Source organism: Rhinopithecus bieti, unplaced genomic scaffold (genome assembly GCF_001698545.2).
Source record: "Rhinopithecus bieti isolate Rb0 unplaced genomic scaffold, ASM169854v2 scaffold_73, whole genome shotgun sequence".
Lineage (NCBI taxonomy): Eukaryota > Metazoa > Chordata > Mammalia > Primates > Cercopithecidae > Rhinopithecus > Rhinopithecus bieti.
Window position 1 is genome coordinate 386,839 of NW_016803103.1, and position 20,230 is coordinate 407,068.

Sequence of the window (20,230 nt, forward strand, 5' to 3'; positions counted from 1 at the left end):
GAGGAGGAGTAACAGGTCTATAACCTTGCTTAGAATCCTAAGAGAGACTGGTATGGTGGAATTAATAGTGAACACCTTAAGTAAAATTATTCATAAGATGAAGAAGAGAGCATGCAGAGAAGCCAAAAGGTGCCAAAAGCAAAATCCATCTTTCCTACTTCAGGAAGGTCTTAATGACTATCTAGAGTCTTTTCCCACAACTGAAAGTGCCTTAGCACTAAAGAATCATATGCTTAGTTAGCATCCTCTCAGTTTTCCCAAAAAATTGTTACAAAAAATGAACATGTCCTTTGACTCAGTAATTCCATTTCATGTAACGCATCCAATGATCACAACACAAATACGCCAATACATATGTACGAAAGTTCCTGCAGCTTTGACTGCAGCAACAAAACACTAAAAAGTTAGAAGTCACTTTCATCCAGGAGACTGAAATAAATACCTTCTGTTACACACACATAAGACCTATATGTACTGGTATGAGAAGGTATCTAAGGTATCCCAGAAGTTGAAAATGAAAAATGGTAAGGTATAAAACATCACATATGGTATTAATCCCTTGGGTAAAACAACATATACATATATAGGTGGTGAAAGAATCCACAAGAAATTAACTGACATAACCTCAAGGAAGTAAAATTGAAGGGCAGATGTAAAGACATTAACTTCCTCTTTTGTACCCTTTTGTATTATTTGAAATTTTTACAATGTGCTCATGTTTTTTTCTCTATAATTTATATAATTAAAAGGAATGGAGCAGTTAAAAGTACACTCTAGTTAAAAGTGCAGATAATTATGCAATGCAATTTTAGAAGATCTCCATATAAAACCGTTAAAATTAGAAATCTGCCATCCAAGGAACTAACTTTCCATTTCATAGAAAATTAACTTACATATATTTCTTTATTTCCTAAGATTAAACAAAAGTAAGATAAGATACAATGATCTTTTAATATGTTTTCTAATGCTGAAGAATATCCACTATTTCAACAAACATCATACAATTCTTAAATCACCTGTGATTTAAAACTAAATATCACTTTTAAAGTTTTACCTTAACAGTAAAAGTGGCAATTTACATTTGTATAGAACTTTACAGGTTACAGAGTCCTCTGACACTTAGCATGTTTTTTTTCCCCACAAGACAACACTGATGTAGGTAAAGCAAGTAATCTGATATTAGATCAATTTCAGGATTATGAAACCGAAGCTGAGAGGAGTTACCCAATGTACCCAGGGTCACAGAACTAATAAGTAACAATCCAAGCACTGAAGTTTGGTCTTCCTGCTCCACATCCAAAGGTCTTTCCACTAAACCACATCACTCTAAATAACCAGTTATAGTGTGCTATGGGGTCAGGCTTCTGACAGGGAAGAAGGGCTCACTGCAGATCTGGCAATGACAGGCAGTCTGCCTGCAGAGGAATGTACAATATAAAAATAAAGTATATGAAGGTGGGCCTGACTGATGAAAGGGAAATAGAACTGGGAGAAAAGCCAAGAAGAATAGCAACAAAGGTGAAAACTGGGCAACCTACCAACAAGAGAAGCCAAGGAAATACTTTTGTAAACTTAATTTACTTAGTTAAGGTAGAAGGGATAGTCTATGTAGGGGACTATATTATAATGTGGAAAAATGATAAAGTGTTTATAATTCAATCAAAAGATTTAGAAAAGATGTAATGGAGCGTGACGTGTATGCTGTATTTAATCAGAGATTACAATGTGGCAGCACATGATTGCTATGAAAATTTTAATGGTCTAATCCCACAATGCATATCCTGTTAATGCGGTGGCTTGGAACTGTAAGAGGCAAGTGTGAAGTACACTCAGAACTCATTCTCACTCCATGAGACACCCCAAATAAGGAGCAAAAAGTATCACTTTCTACACAAAAGAACTCATTCTCCTAAGATTCTAGTACAGCACTGATCATTAGTACCCACTCAGAGTGAGAAAATCCTTGTAAGAAGGGGCCAGGGACACCAGAAATAACATCAGGCTCAAGCCATCCTGGATTAAAGGGAACCATGGGTCTTTCCACTGCGTACTTTTCAGGAAAATCCTTATAGCAAACATTTACTTCTGACCTAGCAGGAACAGGCTCCTTGAGAAACATCAACCTTACTGTCCCTTACTGTGACAGAAGGAAAAAAGAGATGGGGACCCAAAAGCTTTGACTCAATGTCACTAGATATATCTTCCACAGTTTAAGATTCATTTTGTGAGCTATTTTAGAGTTTTTAAATTATTGTCTTTTATTCCTGGTGTGTTTTGTTTTTCAGTTTAGTAAATATATAGAAATATCTATTATTTTTTCCCAGTCTAGCACTCATTTGGCCTTCTCCTGCTAAACATATTCTGATTTCCCTTTAGGAAATCACTACTTCTCCATTCTCAGACCACGTATTTCTAGTAGTCAAGTCTACCCTAGCTCTGGATTGAACACATGACCTAGGTCTAAGTCCATTGCTAAATCACACTGTAATGGCCACAATGATTTGCTCAGAGAAGGGCACATGACCCACGCAGAGGCACAAGATTATCACTCTTTTCTGCTGGATTCTATATAGAAAGATATAACCCAGGGAACTGCTGGCAGACATCTCGTAACTGAGGGAAGAGTTTGTGTGAACGAGGCCAACAAAGAGGTATCAGAACAAAAACATGAATTCAAGTAATTCCTTTCACCCTGAATCAAGCCACGCACAAACTAACTTTGCAATGAGCGAGGGGTATGTGAACAAATAAATTCCCTCTTTGGCTTAAGCTGACTTAGGCTGAGTTTTCTATAACTTATAACCAAAAGTTGAAACTGATGCAGTAAACTTGAAGTAAATACCAAACAGGAGAAGTTCCTGGAAAAGAGGTTTGTATAAAGCACAAACCACTGACTAACTCCAGAAATGCTAGAGGTTATTTCAGATGTGTAACAGCATTAGATGTCTGATCTATTTTCTATTTTCTGGCCCCCCCAAAAAGGGATACAATAATTGGCAGCAAGAAAAGTAGAATAAACATATCTTTTAAAAGGAACATGCACAGTCATTTTTTTAAAGTCTCTTGCTGCCTTTGTTTTCCTACTACCACCTTCCTTAGCTAATAAATGTTTGTCATTGTATTCATTTGCATTTGGATTTCTCATTTTACAGAACTCTCAGATGTTTCAGTTTCCATTCATTTTTATGACATACATGTTATCAACTCACACAATAGTTACCAAAACCCCTTACAGAAAAATCAATGGTTTCAAGAAACTTGGTGAATATGTAGCAATTTCTGAAATACTTAAATCTCAAAAGTAATACTTAAGCTTACATGTAAGATTTTATCTGATCATTCACCAAGCTTCATATTCCAACTTCTTAACAACCAAAATGTCTCCCAAGCCCCTCCTTCTCTCTTAGGATAAAGAATACATACATTAAACGGGGCTCCCAGGTATCCTGGATGAGGAAAATACTCTGGGAAAAACCGCATAGCAGCTTGGTTAACTCCCCTCTACCCTCACAAATCTATTTCATTCCACACCCCAAAAACAGAGACTTGAAAATATAAAATATCCAAGGTTATAAACAATAAAAAAGTTATGGAATTTGTCCAGAAAAACACAAATCTTCTGTTCAACACAAAGTACATACATTAGGAAAAATAACTAGAATATTTTAACCATTATTATATACGAGAGGGCAGAGAGAGGTTGTCTTTCATGAAATCTGGATTGCACATGTCTGGCAAGGAAAAAAAAGATTAATAATCTATCACAAAGCCCCACAACTAGTGATTCAAAATGAAAGCTTTCACTACTTACACCATATGTAAATATATATATATATACAAGCTGCTTATAATCCCTTGATCTGCAGAGAAAGAGAACTGATACTCTACTGTGAAAATGGTCAGTGGGTACACATTTTAAAACCCTTTCCCACATGAAAAGATTCCTGAAAAAGAGATCAGAAGACAACAGAAAAGCACTCAATATATATGGAGTTGTAAATCCAGTATGAACCAGTATCTATTACACAAAGGGGGAACATGCCACAAAGTGATTAGGAAAGTCAAACATGAATTAGTCTAATAACACAAAGGCAAATATAAACCCCAAAGAGCACTTTATTGAACAGAAATCCACACGTATCAAAAAGATGTCTATTATTAACAATGATATATCAAGCTTTTAAGCTCCAAATAAATCTTAATAATCAATAATGCAAACTTGATATGCCCTTACCAAGAAAAAAAAGTTTGAAGAAGCAATTAATATCAAGGCAAAACATACACATATTTTTAAAATACAACAAACCAAATGTTTACCATAAAGGCTATTATTATATGCAAGGTATTAATTCTAAGGGCACTTGGATAAAATATGCTAGTATATTTTGAATAGCCACTGCTTGATTCTTTCATTTATTTGGTTATTTACTTATTTATTTGTTTGTTTATTGAGGTGGAGTCTCACTCTGTCACCCATGCTGGAGTGCAGTGGCAAGATCTAGGCTCACTGCAACCTCTGCCTCCTGGGTTCAAGTGAGTCTCATGCCTCAGTCTCCCAGTAGCTGGGATTACAGGCGCATGCCAACACGCCAGGCTAATTTTTGTATTTTTAGTAGAGATGGGGTTTCTCCATGTTGGCCAGGTTGGTCTCAAACTCCTGACCCCAAGAGATCTGCCCACCTCAGCCTCCCAAAGTGCTGCGATTACAGGTGTGAGTCACCTCACCCAGTCGCCACCATTTGATTCTATTAAAGAAACTAACAGTGTACCTAAAAATGTGAGGTCTGTGTTATGGAATGTATACTTTCTTCATTAACAACAATAATTCAAAGTACCAATGGTGACTACTAAGATTCTATTCTTGGTTCTACAGTTCTCTGCATTCTTCTACCCAAATACAGCTGACAGATAATCATGTTCAAAACACAAAGACACTTTTATCTAACTAAGTGAGACGATAGGAGAAGGATGACAATATCAAAAGCAAATATATATAGGGCCATTTATGTGCCAGGTGTTATTCTTTAAATGCATGTAATCTTCATAACAACTCATATCTTATCCCATATATCAGATGAAGAAATTAAGTCACAGAGAAGTTTAAAAACTTGCCCAAGTTCAGAGAGGTAGTATGTAGCAGAGCTAGGATTCAAATCCTGGCAGTCTGACTCCAGATTTCATGTTCTCAGCTCAATTCTAGTCTTCAGCTATAATTCCAATCCTTTCTTTCCACATGACTACTTAACCTCTGTATGTTTCCATTTCTCATCTGGAAAATGCATCAATAATAGTTCTTACTTCACACAGTTCCCCAATCTTTATGAGGATTAAATGCCATAATATACACAATGTATTTAGAAAAGTACCTGGCACATAAAAGTAATACATATGTCTGTTGTTATTTTATCTACCAAATGTCTGTCACTGGATTTGAGAACCACTGTTCTAAAACTATAACAATGAGTGAGCATTTACCAAGCAGAATAGTCTCAATGTACCCTTTACACTGGTAACTAAAGAAAACTGGACTTTCTCAACTATTTTCATTATGAAACAAGTCTACCACCAGCCTTCAAGAAAATATACAAATCATTTAAGAGTTGCTCTCTTCAGCCTGGAATTTCTTCTCCATTATTTAGTGTTCCCTCACACCCACCCAAAATTACAGAAATAGATCTCATCCTGATAAAGGTGTATAGTGAAAATGTCTCTTATATACCAAACTGAATGTTCACATAACTTTTAAGACATAAAACCTATGTGGTATTTTAGGCCAGGTGTGGTGGCTCCATCTGTAATCCCAGCACTTTGCAAGGCTGAGGTGGATGGATCACCTGAGGTCGGGAGTTCAAGACCAACCTGGCCAACATGGTGAAACCCCATCTCCACTAAAAATATAAAAATTAGTCAGGCATGGTGGTGCATGCCTATAATCCCAGATACCTGGGAGACTGAGGCATGAGAACTGCTTGAACCTGGGAAGCGGAGGTTGCAGTAAGCCAAGATAGTGCCACTGCACTCCAGCCTGAGCAACAGGGCAAGACTCCGTCTCAGGAAAAAAAAAAAAACAAAAAACACCTGTGTGGTATTTTAATATAATTTTCATCTATGCAGCTGGATGCTGGGTACTCTTGAACCACAATACTACTCCCAGAGTTTGGCTTCAGGAAAGAGCTACAAAGTGTGAAGACTGAAAGAACTACAACCATCCTTTAACCCAGGGACTGATGCTGATTGACATTTAAATATGCTTCTATTAATAGTTTTTTGTTGTGACAACACTCTTGCACAGTCCCACTATACAATTGTGCCAAGATTTCTCGAAAGTACAGAAGGAGGAGGAAAACCACTGGATAGATCCTAGAGTACATACATATTCAACAACAGATTATCAAATTACTCTTCGAAGTAGTTGTACTAATTTAAACTCCTAACAGTATGATAGCATATAGAGTATATATAAGGCACAGGTGAATATAATAAATTTGGAAGCATTTCTACGGACAGGGTCACAGACAAGAGCAGACAATGAAGTGATCTATCAAGTAAACCCCAGAAGGACTCCCAGCTTAGTACCATAGGGTAGGGAGAGCAAGAGTGAAAGGGAGTTCACCTTTTCATGGAAGCTGAAAAGAAGAAAATGGAACAACAGTTGGCTCCTTGTCCCCAGTCTGCTCCTACTCCCATGTACATGCAGATTACATGAATTCTGTCATTTATCCCCAGATCAAAAAAAAGGGGAAAGGGTTCCTCTCTAAAGAAATTCAGGGGACTGGGCACGGTGGCTCACGCCTGCAATCCCAGCACTTTGGGAGGCCGAGGTGGGCGGATCATGAGGTCAGGAGATGGAGACCATCCTGGCTAACACGGTGAAACCCCGTCTCTACTAAAAAAAAAAATGAGACGGGCGTGGTGGCAGGCGCCGTAGTCCCAGCTACTTGGGAGGCTGAGGCAGGAGAATGGCGTGAACCTGGGAGGCGGAGCTTGCAGTGAGCGGAGATGGCGCCACCGCGCTCCAGCCTAGGCGACAGAGTGAGACTCCTTCTCAAAACAAAAAAAAAGAAAGAAATTCAATAAAACCTGTTGTAGGCCCTTTCCCTTAAAAGCTAGCTCCCAAACCATTCACCCTATCATGCCTGTCGGTCAAAAGGCATTGCTTATGGTGAGACCTGATCAGCCTTCCAGTCCCAAGGGCAAGACCAGAATAAATAAAACAAGGAAATCAATAACCCTAGAAGAAACAGAAATGATTCAGGAAACAGACAATAGCATTTATTTTAAAAACTTATTATTCTTAAAGCAATTTTAAAAGCTTTTCTATCCATGTCAGCATCAATATGTTATGAAAAAGGAATACGCGTAAGCGTTCTTTTAATTAAAATATAACTGCTGAAATAAAAACTTCAGTTAGAAGAGTCAGAAAACAAAGCAAAATAAAGCACCCTGCCTCCTCCAAAAGGCAAAAAGACATAAAGAGAGGAAAATCTAAGAGGAAAAACAAATTCAGGAGATTCAAGCTTTCAATAAAGAAAACAGAAATTTTCCAAAGCTAAAGACAGACAAGTGTTTATATATTAAAAGGAACTACTGAATGCCGAGCATAACTAATAAAAAGGACTCACATGTAGGCACATTCTTGTGAAATATCAGAAACATCAAGATAAAAAGAAAAGTCCAGAAATTTCCAGAGGGGGAAAAAAACTACAAATAAATAAGACTCAGACAGCCATTATCAACACTAGATGTTAGAAGATAAATGGAGGAAAGTCTCAAAGCTCTGAGAGAAAATTATTTTCACTGTAAAATTCTACTTAGGCTATCGACCAAGTATAAAAGCAAAATAAAGACATTTTCAGATATGCAAAGGCTCAAACAATAATTGACCTCTTATTCTTGTATCATGAAGAAGACAGTTTAGGAAGAATACAAAACAAAGGTAAAAACCAAGAAAACAGGAAATATCCTTTTTTTAATGGTGGCACTAACCCAAGAGTCAAGTGAAAAGAAATTCTAAGGATACAGCTATAAAGCAGACCTCAAAGCAATGAGTCCACATTAGAACAAGAAATCAGGAAGCTCCAAAGAAAATCTCAAAGAAGAATCACATACATTCCAGGAAATAAATATACTGATAATATAAAAAAATATATAATATAAATAATAAAAAATATATATAAATATACTGATAATATAAAGATATTACCAAAGCGATAAAAGATGCATACATTGCTTTTCTCAAAATAACAACAACAAAAAAAAAACTCCCGGAAACAGGAAATTATATAACAACATGATCCTAACATAGAGCCATCAACCTAAAATGTGAAAATGATTTTAAGTAATTAATTGATTAAGTGTGAGAAAAGTAAATCCATTTAGACCACATGCTGGGAACATTCTCCTTTGGGTAACCTAGGATATTTAGAGATAGAAATAAAATTTGAGCATATCATTGTTTCCTCTTCCAAGATGTTCTTTGCCCTCTCTTCTCTCCTCTCACTCATTTATTCATTCATTCTTTCAATATTTACTGAGCACCCATGCTAGGAGCTGAAGATAAAACAGTGAACAAAAAAAAGAAAAACCCCTGCCCTTTTGAAGCTTTATTCAACAACTCCTACTCTTTCAAGAATCTGCTAATGCAGGAGTCTCCAATCCCTGGGTACTGGTCCATGGCCTGTTAGGAACTGGGCCACACAGCAGGAGGTGAGTGGCGGGTGGGTGAGCATTACTGCCTGAGCTCCACCTTCTCCTCCTGTTGGATCAGCAGCAGCATTAGATTCTCATAGGAGAACAAACCCTATTGTGAACTGCGCATGCAAGGAATCTAGGTTGTGCACTCCTTATGAGAATCTAATGCCTGATGATCTGAGCTGAACTGGTTTCATCCTGAAACTATCACCCCCAACCACAGAAAAATTGTCTTCCATGAAACCAGTCCCTGGTGCCAAAAGGTGGAGGACCACTGTGCTAACGGATTCTCTCACCAATGAAACTTTTCTAAATTGTTAGGCTATGTGTGTCTCCTTTTTTCCTCCTAAAGAGCTCTAACTCTTTGCAAAACAGAATTTGGCTTTTACATACCTATTACCTCATCTAGTGTGTGAAGAATGCAAGACACCAACATTTATTAGTTATTTGTACCTCTAGTGAACAGCACTGGGCCTAAATCAATAAATGGGTTTTGAACCTTTCTACTCAACCAAAATGTAAATAAAACAGCTGTATTCATCCACTCTCACACTGCTATAAAGACCTACCTGAGACTGGGTAATTTAGAAGAAAAGAGATTTGACTGACTCACAGTTCCACAGGCTGTACAGGAAGCATGGCTGGGGAGGTCTCAGGAGACTTACAATCGTAACGGAAGGGCAAAGGGGAAGCAAGCACCGAATTCTCATGGCAGAGCGGGAGAGAGGATGAAGGGGAAGTGCTACACACTCTGATGAGAACTCACTATCACAAGAACAGCCAGCGGGAAATCTGCACCCACGATCCAATCACCTCCCACCAGGTCCCTCCCCAAACACTGCGGATTACAATTCAACATGAGATCTGAGTGGGAACGTAGAGCTAAACCATATCAACTGCCAAGTAAAATGTAAAGCACTATGCAAATGTTACTTATTACTTAACAGATGAGGACACTGAAGTCCTTCTCAGTTAAATGATTTGCTCCGGACCATAAAACTAGTCTGTAGAAGAACCAAAACTAAGACCCATATTGCTGAAAGCCTGGGTTCATGCCATTTCTACTGTACTAGGTTGAATGAAAACAAGTAGTCAAATCAAAAAATGGGCCTAAATGGGAGAGAATTACCTTAGGCATTTTTTTAGAATGTTTTAAGTATACAATAAACATCTAAAACATAGAATCTATTTCTTCCATATGTCAAGACATAGCTTTACAATTATGTAAAGATTGTTTCAAAAGCCTCTAATCAAAATCTAACCTATCTTTTAAGAGCTTCAATTTCACAGAGTTATGTATTTCTACTCTGTAGTGTGTTTGAAATGCATAAATGTTTCGGGATGTTTAATGGCATTTAATATAATATAAATTGGCTTTTTAAAAACTTCCTCACGGGAAACCTTCAAAACTCATTACCACAAATATACTAAACTTTTTATTCTTTTTAAACCTGAAAACACTTGACTCCTCAAAAAAAAAAAAAANCCAAAAAGGTGGAGGACCACTGTGCTAACGGATTCTCTCACCAATGAAACTTTTTCTAAATTGTTAGGCTATGTGTGTCTCCTTTTTTCCTCCTAAAGAGCTCTAACTCTTTGCAAAACAGAATTTGGCTTTTTACATACCTATTACCTCATCTAGTGTGTGAAGAATGCAAGACACCAACATTTATTAGTTATTTGTACCTCTAGTGAACAGCACTGGGCCTAAATCAATAAATGGGTTTTGAACCTTTCTACTCAACCAAAATGTAAATAAAACAGCTGTATTCATCCACTCTCACACTGCTATAAAGACCTACCTGAGACTGGGTAATTTAGAAGAAAAGAGATTTGACTGACTCACAGTTCCACAGGCTGTACAGGAAGCATGGCTGGGGAGGTCTCAGGAGACTTACAATCGTAACGGAAGGGCAAAGGGGAAGCAAGCACCGAATTCTCATGGCAGAGCGGGAGAGAGGATGAAGGGGGAAGTGCTACACACTCTGATGAGAACTCACTATCACAAGAACAGCCAGCGGGAAATCTGCACCCACGATCCAATCACCTCCCACCAGGTCCCTCCCCAAACACTGCGGATTACAATTCAACATGAGATCTGAGTGGGAACGTAGAGCTAAACCATATCAACTGCCAAGTAAAATGTAAAGCACTATGCAAATGTTACTTATTACTTAACAGATGAGGACACTGAAGTCCTTCTCAGTTAAATGATTTGCTCCGGACCATAAAACTAGTCTGTAGAAGAACCAAAACTAAGACCCATATTGCTGAAAGCCTGGGTTCATGCCATTTCTACTGTACTAGGTTGAATGAAAACAAGTAGTCAAATCAAAAAATGGGCCTAAATGGGAGAGAATTACCTTAGGCATTTTTTTAGAATGTTTTTAAGTATACAATAAACATCTAAAACATAGAATCTATTTCTTCCATATGTCAAGACATAGCTTTACAATTATGTAAAGATTGTTTCAAAAGCCTCTAATCAAAAATCTAACCTATCTTTTAAGAGCTTCAATTTCACAGAGTTATGTATTTCTACTCTGTAGTGTGTTTGAAATGCATAAATGTTTCGAGATGTTTAATGGCATTTAATATAATATAAATTGGCTTTTTAAAAACTTCCTCACGGGAAACCTTCAAAACTCATTACCACAAATATACTAAACTTTTTATTCTTTTTAAACCTGAAAACACTTGACTCCTCAAAAAAAAAAAAATGTGTATATTACCTTATACAACAACAACAAAAGCTTTTCATGAGTTACAGCAAGCCTATGGTTAAAATTATCAAGATACACATTTTTAAAATTAAGCAAAAAATTAAACATAGATACATATATAACTTCTGTAAAAATCAGAGAGCTAATGAAACATATTCTGGTATTTCACACATGCCAAGGTTACTAGTAAGCATACTTTTTATGGCTTGTCTTTGGTATATGACCATAGTTGTTCAGCAATCCACATTATTAATACTGAATAGTAGTCATGGAAATTATAACTTATCCACCAAAATATAACACTGAATAGAGAGGTAGGGTAATTTTATATTAAGTAAGTAGTAAGTCCTCCAAGACTTACTACTCTTAAAACAAATTAAGAATTTAGAATCCATTGTCAGCTCCCTAAATCATCACATAATTTTGTTTCTTCTCTATAGTAAATGAAGCTCACTACATATAAATATGTACAAATAGAATATGCAAATTATACATAGTCAGACAAGATCCAAAAGTTTCTAATAATGTAATCTAAGCTGTCCGTTACTCTGAGAAAGCTTACTATTACTATGGTTGATATATGCAGTATATACATAATCAAAGCAACTATACAGTTAAGCTCTCACATCAGAACAGGATTATGCCGTCAGAGCAACATCCAGGATAAGAAGCCAAAAAATTGGCTGTTTCAGCTCAACATTTATCAAAGGCTTGTAGGTGCCAAAAGCTATTCTAGGCACTTGGAATATTTCAAGATGAATATATTAAAACTCCTGTCCTTGAGGAGTTTACTCCTCAAGGAGAAAGGCAACTGCAACTACTCTTCTCCCAAATAGTAAAAACTGACTAATTAAATGTAACTCCCAAGTATAGGATACCATGGCTGGATTATCTACAAAGAAGTTTCATCAAACTTAAAAGATAGTTTAAAATACTGTGAAAAAATCAGTTACTGAACGTGTATGATACCAGGACTTGAGCTGTGTTTGTGAGTCTGATCACAAAAATCAGAAATTTAAGTCACATACACTATATTATAGAGCCCCAAAAGGACTCAATGAATACTAACCTAATAGATTTTACTCATAATGTAACCAGAAGAGTCAAGAGAAACTTTTATCACCCACTAGAATACAGGAGAGTTTTACCTTTTTCCTAATTCTAGTACCACTACCATTAATTACTATAATTTGTTACCAGCTCAGGTGCCAACTCTGTGATCCGGCCAATGCTGAGTAAGAATCAGCACTTAAATAGACAAAATCTCTATCCTTTACAACTCAGACTCAGTTACAATCACTGGAATATGTCTAATTAATCCGCAACTTAATTCTATGCCTTCATCTTTTCCTACATGTTTCCCAAAGAAAAAGTACAGATTAGCTTTTGAAGGTCCTTCTTTAATATCTATGCTGACAATCAGATAATTTGTTTTATGACTTTTAAAGCAACCTGTCAAGCAATAAAATGGATCCAAAAAAAAAGGCCAACAGAAACAACAAACAGCAAAGAATAGGCACAAAAAGAACATGAAACAGACAACACAAATATGAAGACAGCCTACCTAATAGTCAAAATAAACATCATCCCCACAGTAAAAAACAGCATTTATTGTGCTTTCTTTATGTAAGAGTGAATATGCAATAAAGACTCAATTAATTAATCAACGATTTACTAAACAGACAGCAAACTACCTGAGAAAATATGCAAATTTTCAAATAAGAGGTAACATTTTCAGCTGGGACTTCATGGATGCAAGTTCACTAGGCAAAGACTGGGGGTAGGGATAACACTAAAAGAAAGAAGAGGACAAGGCAAGGGCATACATATCATCACCAAAATATGAAGCCAGTTCTTATTCTAGGAGCCAGTTCTCATTGTAACACTGAAGTGGAAAGTACCTGATAAAACAGTGACAAGGTATGAAAGTGTACAGGCAGAAAGGAGGTAACATATAAACTCTGTTTATACATCAGGGTAAAAAATTTGAACTTAAAAGTTTTGTTTAAAAGACATGTAACTTAATTGGACTTGCTCTTTCCTGTGCCTTTTATTTTCAGTTTTCAAGGAAACATTTGTTCAAAAATAAACAATAGTCAATAATTCAGAATCAAGAACGCTTTATCCCTAATAAGATTTCTCTCAAAGACAAGCACAATTCCACACACACAAAAAATACATTACTTAGGTGGTCCTCCAAGACTTACTACTCTTAAAACAAATTAAGAATTTAGAATCCATTGTCAGCTCCCTAAATCATCACATAATTTTGTTTCTTCTCTATAGTAAATGAAGCTCACTATATATAAATATGTACAAATAGAATATGCAAATTATACATAGTCAGACAAGATCCAAAAGTTTCTAATAATGTAATCTAAGCTGTCCGTTACTCTGAGAAAGCTTACTATTAATATGGTTGATATATGCAGTATATACATAATCAAAGCAACTATACAGTTAAGCTCTCACATCAGAACAGGATTATGCCGTCAGAGCAACATCCATATGGGTCCACTTGAGCACCAATCCAACCTTGTTCTCAACCTATATTTTATAGTGTTTATTAACAATTTAAAGATAAGCACAAAACAATAATTTCAGTGATCATGTTTTTACATCTTTTTTAGATTTATAAAGGTTAAAGTTGTCAATAAGGTTTTACATCCAGAGATCATACATGAATTCATTTAAGTGAATATAATAATAAGAAAAGTCAAGTCAAGGATTCCACCTGACATACCCAAATGACCAAGAGTAAAAAGAGATGCAAGCAAATTAGTAAACCAGTATCTGAGATACTCACTGCAACTAACAGGCCCCAAACACAAAGCATGAGTTTCAAGGACAAGTTAAAACTCCTAAAAAGAGATTAAGAGAAATAACTGGGGTACTAGGCAAGAATGATACAAAATGTCAAACAGGATTATTAACTGGATTACAAAAAAAGGTACGTGGATAGAAAATAAATAAGCAAATGACTAATTGGTAAAATCAAGGAACAGGGTCAGAGGAGTACCAATGGCAAAAGTTGCTATGGTGAATAACAAAAATATACAAGATACAGCATTCTTAGATACTACCATTAGCCTACTTGAAAACATAACAACAAAAGATCATTCATATTAGCAGTAAAAATGACAAAGCTCCTAGAAGCAAATCAAATTTAAAATGTATACGTTTTTTGTTTTTTGTTTTTTTTTTTTGGAGACGGAGTTTCACCCTGTCGCCTCGGCTGGAGTGCAGTGGTGCAATTTCGGCTCATTGCAATGTCTGCCCTGCAGGTTCAAGCGATTCTCCTGCCTCAGTCTCCCGAGTAGCTAGGATTATAGGCGCCCGCCATCAAACCCAGCTAATTTTTTTGTATTTTTAGTAGAGATGGGGTTTTGCCACGTAGGCCAGGCTAGTCTTGAACTCCCACCACCACACCCAGCTAAGTTTTTTGTATTTTTAGTAGAGACAGGGTTTTGCCATGTTGGCCAGGCTAGTCTCAAACTCCTGACCTCAGGAGATCCACCTGCCTTAGCCTCCAAAAGTGCCAGGATTACAGCCATGAGCTACCGCACCCAGCCTAACGATTTTCAAGGAGATTTAAAAATGCATTTAAATACAAAAAAGAAGAACTGAACACAAAGATATTCTATGATCATGGATTGGAAAATATCAGTTAACACAAATTATGAGTTAAACCTAATTCCAATCACAAACCCAGCAAGACTTTTTGTGGAGCTTGACAACTTATTCTAAAACTTATATGAGGCCAGGCATGGTGGCTCATGCCTGTAATCCCAACACTTCGGATGACCGGGTGGATCCACCTCAGGTCAGGAGTTTGAGACCAGCCTGGCCAATGTGGCGAAACCCGATCTCTACTAAAAATATAAAAATTAGGTGGGTGTGATGGCAGGTGCTTATAATCCCAGCTACTAGGGAGGCTGAGGCATGAGAATCACTTGAACCTGGGAGGCGGAGGCTGCAGTTAGTCAAGATCACACCATTGCACTCCAGCCTGGGCAACAAGAACAAAACTCCGTCTCAAAAAATAAATAAATAAAACATATATGAGAGATCAAGGAAAACAAAGACAAGGGAATTGCATCCCAAATATCAAACATGCCACCATATAATTAAGAACATATTTCTGTTGCAGAAGCAGGCAAATAAATCTCTGCTAGAACAGAGACCAAATATAAAGCCAAATATATACATAACCTTAGTAGGACAGGCTTATAAGCCAGTTAAAAAGGGATAGAAAATTGTGTTAGGACAATTAGATTTCCACACAGAAAAAAAAAAAAAAAAAAAGAAGTGCTGTATACCCCTATCTCATATCATATACAGAAATAAACTCCAGCTAGATTAAAGACGTAGGTAAAAAACCAGCCTGTTGCAAGACAAGAGTGACACCATTTCGAAGCAAAACCACCATAATGACAGGAGTTTGGCTCCAGCAGTAAAGTCTTTAAACAACTGCCTGTAGCATAGATAACCCCTCATAAAGATGTTTATCTAACCTCTCCAGTGGTCACGAATAGCAAGAAAGTCTGAGGTGTCACCAGCTGCACATGTTTTACCAAAACAGCTTGCTATATAAAGGATATTTTGGGGAGCGTGGATGTGGGAATACACCACCTTTTGGCTACGCAAAACATTATTTCTGTAAGTCTGTAATAAATGTCTTTTTATAAGAAACTGGATTTGTCAGCAACTTTCTTCAGCCTCTCAGCTCCCTTAGCCTTTGAGGGTAGCTTTGCATATGTTTGCTCATAGCAGAACAGAACTGCTAATAACAAAACTTGTACTATTTGAAAGAGCTCCACTTCTGGTAATGATAAACTAGATAATTCAGACCACTCTCCTGCTGAAAGAACTAAAATGTCTGGACAAAATACATTTAAAAGTCTATGTTAAGGCTAATGAAGACACAAGGCTAATGAAAACAAAATATTAGAAAAAAGAAAAAGAAAGAGGTGAGCCTAGCAATAAGGGCTGCTTTTCTCCAAGAGGCATCTATTAATTACAGAACAGAGGCCAAGAGGCTAAGAAGCAGAGCAGACCTTTTGAATGACTTACAAGATGAGAAGGTCAAAAACTGGAAATCAAAACCTACCAAGAAACTGCGAAGCCCTATAATGCCAAAGGACCATATCCTAGATGTAAAGGAGGATCAACCCTCAAAAGTACAGTCATGTGTCACCTGACAACATGGATACATTCCAAAAAAGGCATTATTAGGCAATTTCATCATTGTGTGAACATCACAGAGTGTGTTTACACAAACCTAGATGGTATAGCCTACTGCTCCTAGGCTACAAACCTGTATAGCATGTTACTGTACAGAATGCTGTAGGCAGCAGTAACACAATGGTATTTGTGTATCTAAACACATCTAAACATAGAAAAAGTACAGTAAAAACACGATACTATAATTTTATGGTACCACCATTCTATATGCAGTCCATCATTGATGGAAACATCATTATGTGGCACATAACTGTACTAAAGCCCAGATTCAAATTATCTCTAACCCTAATTGAATTAAAGTGATCCAGGATTGCTAGTTCTAGTCACCAGATAGAAACAAACAAAAACCTTAAGTAAAATACATCAATATTCAGAAGTTCAAAAAACCTCTATCACGTTTTATGCAATGTTTAGCACTCTATCAAAGATCACAAGGCATAGACAAAAACAATAAAAAACAAGAGAAACAATATAAAATAGAGACACACAGGAGATTAACATTTAAAGATTAGCAGACAGAATTAGACTATAATTAATATGTTCTAGGATATGAGCCTAAGAAACAAAGTGAGACCCTATCTCTCCAAAAAATCAAAAAAATTAGCCGGGCATGGTGGCACATGACTGTGGTTCCAGCTACTCAGGAGGTTGAAGTGGGAAGATCACTTGAGCCCAGGAGGTTGAGGCTATAGTGAGCCATGATCACACCACTGCACTAGAGCCTGAGTGACAGAGCAAGACCCTGTCTCAAAAGAAAACAAAAAATAAAATAAATTATGTTCTGGAATATAAAATACAAGATTTCTGGATAATATCTTTAAAAGGCTAAAAGGAATCACTAACCTAGAATTCTTTACCCAGCAAATATACTGTTCAGAAGTGAAGTGAGGGTCAGGCATAGTTGCTCACATCAGTCATCCCAGCACTATGGGAAGCCAAGGCAGGAGAATTGCTTGAGACCAGGAGTTGAAGACCAGCCTGGGCAATACAGCCAGACCCCATCTCTACAAAACAAAATTGTTTTAATTAGCCAGGCATGATGGCATGCTCCTGAAGTCCCAGTTACTCAGGAGGCTAAGGCTGGAGGATCGCTTGAGCCCAGAAGTTCAAGGTTGCAGTGAACTGTGATCACATCACTACATTCTAGCCTGGGCAAAAGAGCGAAAACCTGTCTTAAAAAAAGGAAAAAAGAAAACATGAAGTAAAATAACAACATGTTCACCAAAAAAAAACAAAACAAAACAAACAAACAAAAAACCCCAGGTATTATCATCATACCCACACATAAGAAAATACTAACAGATATTCTTCAGGCAACTGGGAAATGCAGAAAGAAATAAAGAACAATAAAAAGCATAAATATATGAGTAAATATAAACATTTACAATATAAAATAACAAGAATTCCTTGTTCTATTTCAAATGTATACAGAATTTAAAAAAACAAAGCAGATCACAAAAAAGCAACAGACCATACAAGCTCTTAAAAACACACTGCCGTATTCTTAGGAAAAGATTGTTTCATGACCATGAAAACAGTGACTAGAGTGAGTTTTACACCTGTTTAATCAAAGACGACTGTTATACTCATCAAATTTTTGAAAGCTAGTCAATCAGTAATAGTCATGCTTCTGAAATTCAGACAATCAAGAGTATCCTTCAGTGAACAAAGGCTTACAACGTCCAGATACTTTTTAAATGGAATGTTACATATCTTTATATTATTAACCTTAACAATAATGGTACTCTTTTGAATAATAAATAAATGAAGAAAATGTTCTTGCACTAGAAAAGAAAGATACAAATATTTTTGAGACTTAATAGGAGCTGTCATCAAGGCAACACTCAGAAACAATATACCTACAGCTGCTAATCAATCTCTTGTGCAGCTCTGGGCTCCTTTTCATATACGGAAATTAGACTATTACCATGTCATCCCAGAACCCAGGGTACCTGTTGTGTGAGACGAACAACTATGCTATTCCAAGTGTACGACTCCCCAACATGCTCAGTGGACTGTGTCTTATAACAAAGAATATAAACAGATAAAATCTTTTCTTTGATAACTGACAAAGAGTTTTCTGAAGATAATGATCTGATCCATACCTATCTTTAAGAACTATAGTATGCCTTCACAGTTGTAATTATTGGCAACAAGAATTAAACTTCTTGGATCAAATACTTCATATCTACTCAAAATTGTAACATTAACACTTAAAACTAAGAAAATGGAGATGTTTAAAATTTTCCATTTCACACCCTTTTACTTCATATTCCTACTTGATAACTTTAAATACCAAATGCACTGAGTTTAGCCCTGAAATGATATTAAAACTCTTCTCTAACTGGGATATAATTACTTTCCATTGAAGCATTGTTCTGCCACTCAAGAGTCATCTGATTTACATAAATGCTAGTTAAGCACCATAGAAATTCTAAAATATATCATTAGAATGTCACAGATCACTTAATCTACTCTGTCAAAACAGGGATTATTTCAATTTCTGTTTCACTTCTCTTACAAGAAATCCTATTTACTTTCCTTTCTCTAACAGGGAAAAAAAAAGTAAAATAAACTTACAGTGTACTTGCCCAAATCAAACTTTAAAATGATTCTGGTTAACCACAAATTGAAGTATGTTTTTCATGAATGTATTCTGAAACATGGCGACAAACATATAATAATGTTACTGCTAACAGAATTACAAATTATTTCAACTGATTACTCTTCTTATTAAAGAAAAAAAAGGTTTCACTTTGGTCACAACAAAATTGTCCAATAAAGCTAGATACACTACTAGCTTAAAGTAAACAATTTTGTAAAGTAGCACTTCTACTTAGAGTTAAACATGACCATCAAAAAGCTTTCATTAAGCAATACATTTCAACCTAAGCTAAATTTAAGAAATATGTAATTACTGTCTATCACTTTCACACTCCTGACAGAGATATTTGGAAAATAAATACAAAATGTTTATATATTTTTTAAATCAGAAGTATATAATTTCTTGCAAATAATTACCAGCCAAATTATAATATAAGAAATTTAAGATAATACATGAATATATAAACTTTAATAAATTCTAGCCAAATTTATGAACTCACCTTATTAAACAAAACACACATACACTGATTCAAACATGAAAAGAGAAGTACCATGATAGTTTCTCTGTGAACCAACAAAAATTACTCCTAATAATATAAACCAATCATGTAATTCCTAAATTGTCACAGAAAAGGTATGGAAGCTGTCCCCTACACCTCCTACTAGATATCTTACACAATTAAAACCTTTTCTTTTTTCCATGCTAATTATTTCTTTGTAAACAAAATGCCAATAGTCCAGATTCTAAAAGTATGAATCCTTTAAAAATGAGATTAGCAAAACTATTTTAAAAAACTTACTGTCTTGTTCGTAAATCCTAATTATGTCTGAGACAGAGCCCAGCGCCACAGTACTTCCATAACAATCCAGAGGTCTGTATTCTAAAATAACTGCCATAGTACTTTACAACATATGGCTAAAAGAAAATACATAAACATTAAATTTAGTTAATTCCCAAAGAAATTTTT

The 20,230-nt window shown here is 36.1% G+C and overlaps 1 protein-coding gene across 1 annotated transcript in view; it reads right to left on the minus strand.

Annotated features, from left to right (window-relative positions):
* Positions 1 to 17,553, minus strand: part of STK3 (serine/threonine kinase 3) — a 267,782-nt gene extending 250,229 nt beyond the window's left edge. Inside the window, exon 1 of the mRNA XM_017892571.1 lies at positions 17,502 to 17,553. The gene's annotated coding sequence lies outside the window, so the exon portion shown is untranslated. The remainder of the gene's footprint in view (positions 1 to 17,501) is intronic.
* Positions 17,554 to 20,230: the final 2,677 nt, after the last annotated feature.